Genomic DNA, 5,135 nt, shown 5'->3' with positions numbered 1-5,135 from the left:
GGAATGCAGGCAGGCACATTGCAAAGGTTTTCCTACCATGGGGGGCACTTGCATGTGTTGTATGATCACTCCTTTAACGCTCTGAGAAGCTACAGTCTTCTAATAAACTACTGGTTTTCTTCTTACTCTCACAGAATAACTTTTTTATTTTCAACCTTCATGAGAAGTAATTTTTTTTTTTATCCATTGCAAATCCATTAGATAGATACTTTAAAATAGGTGGAGTGAACCTTCTCTCTACAGGAATCTAAAGAAATCTAAATCTACCCTCTTTTAGTTTAAAACCATTCCCCCTTGTCCTGTCGCAACAGGCCCTGCTAAAAAGTTTGTTCCCATCTTTCTTATAAGCCCCCTTTAAGTACTGAAAGGCTGCAGTAAGGTCTTCCCAAAGCCTTCTCTTCTCCAGGCTGACAACCCCAACTCTCTCAGCCTTTTCCTCATAGGAGAGGCGTTCCACCCCCCTGATCATATTTGTGGCCCTCCTCTGGACCCGCTCCAACAGGTCCATGTCTTTCCTGTGCTGAGGGCTCCAGAGCTGGATGCAGTACTGCAGGTGGAGAGGGGTGGAATCACCTCCCTTGACCTGCTGGCCACACTTCTTGTGATGCAGCCCAGGATACGGTTGGCCTTCTGGGCTGCAAGTGCACATTGTCGGCTCATGTCCAGCTTTTCATCGACCAGTACCCCCAGGTCCTTCTTGGCAGGGCTGCTCTCAATCCCTTCATCTCCCAGCCTGTGTTGATACCAGGGGTTGCCCTGACCCAGGTGCAGGACCTTGCACTTGTTGAACCTCATCAGGTTCACATGAGCCCACTTCTCGAGCTTGTGATCTGTAAAAGTAAATAATTATATCAAAATTTCTTCCAATAATCTATTTTTGTTGTTTTAAAGTTCAAATGATTATGTTTAGGTGCTGGTCTTGTTAGGAGCCTCCGTTGACGGCTGGCGTTTCCCACATCCTTATTGTCCTTTTTTGTGAAATGGCTTGCTGTGCACAAATGCATCTCCAAATTCAGCTCCCTGGGATATCTTAGAATTGTGGAATTATTACAGCCATCTTTTTTTAAAAGTAACTACTTTGTTTATATTGCCACAGTCAAACTGATAATGGCTTCTCAAAGCATTATGAATGTCATCCTTTCTAATGGTACTGGACTTCCCAGAAGATGCTGTTTCAAAAGAGCTTAGAGAGTAATCGTTACTATGCCTGGAAAAATCACTTAGATTTCTACTGCTGTTCTGATCAGATTCTCCTAAATGGAGGTTGCTAAAAAAATCTTAAAATTAAATCCTTTTGGGACTTTGGCCCATTTTTGTTAAAAAGTTTTTTTGAAGCTACTTTGAGAACTTTCTGATGCATGTTCAGATGATATTTGCTTGAGAAATAATCAATTTCCAGATACACAAATTTCTGGTTCCACTTGATTTGCAAGTTTGCTAACGTTTGCATGAGAACCTGTTGGGTAGTTTCCATGTTTGGCTGGCGTAGCCTTCCAAGTCAGAGGATTGTATACAACATATTCATCAATAGGTCATGTGTTTCTTTGCTGCAGTAGCCAACTGTCAATACATTCCCCATGAAACTTAAAAGATAGAAAACTCAGCTGTTGCATATTATTTCTTAATTAAATATGGACTAATCAATTGTTCTTGCATATAACAGTAATTCAAAGAAGCCTCTTCTCTGATGTTGTGAGTGCAAACCCACAGGACAAGCTAAAGAAAGTTAGTTAAATTTTACTGACTGCTGTAAACTGGATATTTAAATCCCATTTTTAAAGGTGCTGCAGATATCAAGTTACTTAAGTGTAATTAGCTACACATATATTCACTACTATAAGGAATCAGTGATGAGGGCTAGCCTTCCCTTTCAGCTTAATTCCCCTTTTGATTCTGTTCCGTATCAATTCTGGAGTTAAAGGGCAGTAACTACCGAGATTGTAACCAACATCCTACAAGTAAGTAAGGAGTTTGAATTTATATTACTACTGTCATGTCGTCAGTGAAGAAATACTGCTGGTCAGGTAAGCTAGCTTGAGTTAAACAAATCTGAAAAGGGCTATCTTCTGTGAACTTGCTTAAGGGTGCTGGTACAAACTAGGAAAGATGAAGTTCACAGGTTGGCCGAGTAATACTTTTTTGCAAATTATGAAACTTGCTGCAGGCTTGCAAAAGGCTCCCCAACTTTCAAGTAAACTTGGCTCCTTTTTGCAAAAAGTATACTGAGACAGATCAAAGCTCTACTGCTAAGTGTTTGAAATTATAAACTACTCAGAGGATGTAAATGTGCTTCTCAAATGTGCTTTGATGATTAAGCAGCATAGAAATAATTTGGTTATTTTCGCTTCAGCTGATAAACTAGCAAACCTGAACAGGCAGCATTTCAATATCCCGGAGGGTCTAAATCTTTGCAAAATAATCTGGTTTAAATTTTTTAAAAATATAAGTTTGTTCAAGGTGATCTACTCGGAGAGATGCTGTTGAGCTCTTGCAGAATGTATCAGAATTGGAAGAATATGAATAGTGAATCAGGCTTCTAAGGAAAAGTACCACATTATTCAGAATTTGCTCTGTAGAGGAGTAAACATCAGTAACAGTAGATAAAGGTGAACAGTATTTGAACTGTCGGTAATGCCTATAAAACATGCATATCCGTGATGCAACTTTTGTTTCTAATGTTATTTACCTTGTCTAAGCTCCAAGAATAACAATGCAGACTATAGGAATAATCTGATTCATTAGTAGCAGAGAATTACGTATCAGACCATTTCATTATGCTGCTTCTTGCTGTTGGTTTGTAAAAATTTATTTTACTGCCATATCTAACCATTATACTTCCTGTACCTTAAAGCAGATGTTAAGACTGGGGCATACAGTTAAGCAAGGATGCAAACTTTCAGATTAGTGACATGAACACTCTTATCAGTGGTGCCTTAAGGGTTCCAATACACTACGTGCTGCAGGGTGTCAGCATCAGCAAGTCCAATGTGCTACAAGTTAACAGGCTATGTGAAGATTTGGCTCTTTAATGTTTGGAACACTTTTTTTTTCCCTCTTACTTTGTGATTACATGGTAGAAGTCTTACATGCTTACCAAGTTGGAAGCTCTTCAGACGAAGTCTACACTGAATACCCAGGGCAAGTAAATTACTATCTTTACTAATTAAAATGATGGGTAAAGATTTTTACGCAGTTCTTTGGGGTATAACTAGTCCTAAAAGAAATCAAACAAAACCTGGTAAATTCGGCAAAACGGCAACTAAAGCTGAATGCTTCAGAATGATAAGTTGTCTTTTGACAGAAGTTTCTCTTCAATAGTACCTTCAATTATTGAATGGGCTAACCAGAACAGCCTGGCATATCAGACCCACAGGAGTATAAGGCTCTAGTGGACACAGATGCACAACGCACCCTAATGCCATCAAGCTATAAAACCCATTTGTATTTCTGGAGTGCAGCGGGATCCCAACAGCTAACTGTATTGGAGGCCAAAGTGAGCCTAACTGGGAATGAGTGGCAAAACCACCCCATTGTGACTGGCCCAGAGGCTCCATGCATCTGTGGCATAGACTACCTCAGGAGAGAGTATTTCAAGGACCCTGTCCTGGTTTCGGCTGGGATAAAGTTGATTTTCTTTGTGGCAGCTGGTATAGTGCTGTGTTTTGGATTTAGTATGAGAAGAATGTTGATAGCACACTGATGTTTTAGTTGCTGCTAAGTAGTGCTTACACTGGTCAAGGACTTTTCAGCTTCCCATGTTCTGCCAGGTGCACAAGAAGCTGGGAGAGAGCATAGCCGGGACAGCTAACCCAACTGGCCAACGGTTTTTTCCATACCATATGATGTCATGCTCAGCATAAAAACTAGGAGGAGTTGTCTGGGAGTGGGCGATTGCTGCTTGGGGACTGGTTGGGCATTGGCCGGCAGGTGGTAAGAAATTGCATCGTGCATCACTCATTTTGTATATTCTATCATCATTATCATTATTATTATTTTCCCTTCCTTTTCTGTTCTATTAAACTGTCTTTATCTCAATCCACGAATTTTACTTTTTTTTTTCCTTGATTCTCTCCCCCATCCCACTGGGGGCAGGGAGTGAGCCAGTGGCTGTGTGGTGTTTGGCTGACTGCTGGTTTAAACCACAACAGTCCTTTCTGGTGCCCAACGTGGGGCTCGAAGGCCTGAGATAACGACAGGATCTGACCAAAGCATGTTAAGGCAAATTTGTTATAAGCATTCATTATATTGGTTTAATAGTCAGTAGTCACAATGTTGATTTATTAGCTCTCAAAGTTGTTGGGCTGGCTCTCAATGTTGTGTTATGTAATACCTTACTTGCAGTATATGTTCCCTGTTGTGCTGTTTATACTGCTCGGAGCTGGGTCAAGATTACCATTTTGGTGCACTGTGTAAGACTGTTTTATGATATGATAAAACTATTGGTTGTGAGTCTAATCTGGTATTTGTACTCAGCATTGCTGTCATCTCTGTCCCTCGGGAGCCTCTTCTCGGAAACTATTAATAATTACACTCTTCACCTTTTTTCCTCAGAGAACCAATTTATGGGGGAGACAGGGGAGGACACTTTTCCCTACTCTTTCACCTTCTCTTTCATATCTTCAGAAACTCCTTTCTCTTCTATTCTCTTCATGAAGGCCTCCACAACAGTTCTTGAGAATTTTGAATATCCTTGAGATGTTCAGACAAGCATGTTCCTATTGCTACATATCCTGAATGTGGTTCAGGTCTTGTTTAGGGTTAAACAACTATTCAGGAATACTGTCCAGAGATCAACCCCTGTGACAGGCACTGTGGCTACTCCAACCCCCGCGACAGGCACTGCAGCTCAACCAGAGAACCAACCTGTGCCGGTATCAGTTGCCCCTATACAGAAGAAGAAATACACAAGAAAATCAGCTCATTTAGTAAAGGATCAAGATGAACGAGGGCCATCACGAGAACAGGATAAGGAAGAGGCGGAACCCATAAATGAGATGGTAACCACCCGATCCCTATCCCTGAGTGAGCTGTGAGATATGCGAAAAGATTTCAGTCGTCGTCCAGGTGAGCACATTGTCACCTGGCTGCTCCGATACTGGGATAACAGGGCCAGTAGCCTGGAATTAGAGGGTAGG

The sequence above is a fragment of the Fulmarus glacialis genome, unplaced genomic scaffold (genome assembly GCF_000690835.1).
Source record: "Fulmarus glacialis isolate BGI_N327 unplaced genomic scaffold, ASM69083v1 scaffold7360, whole genome shotgun sequence".
Lineage (NCBI taxonomy): Eukaryota > Metazoa > Chordata > Aves > Procellariiformes > Procellariidae > Fulmarus > Fulmarus glacialis.
This window is presented reverse-complemented; position numbering follows the sequence as displayed.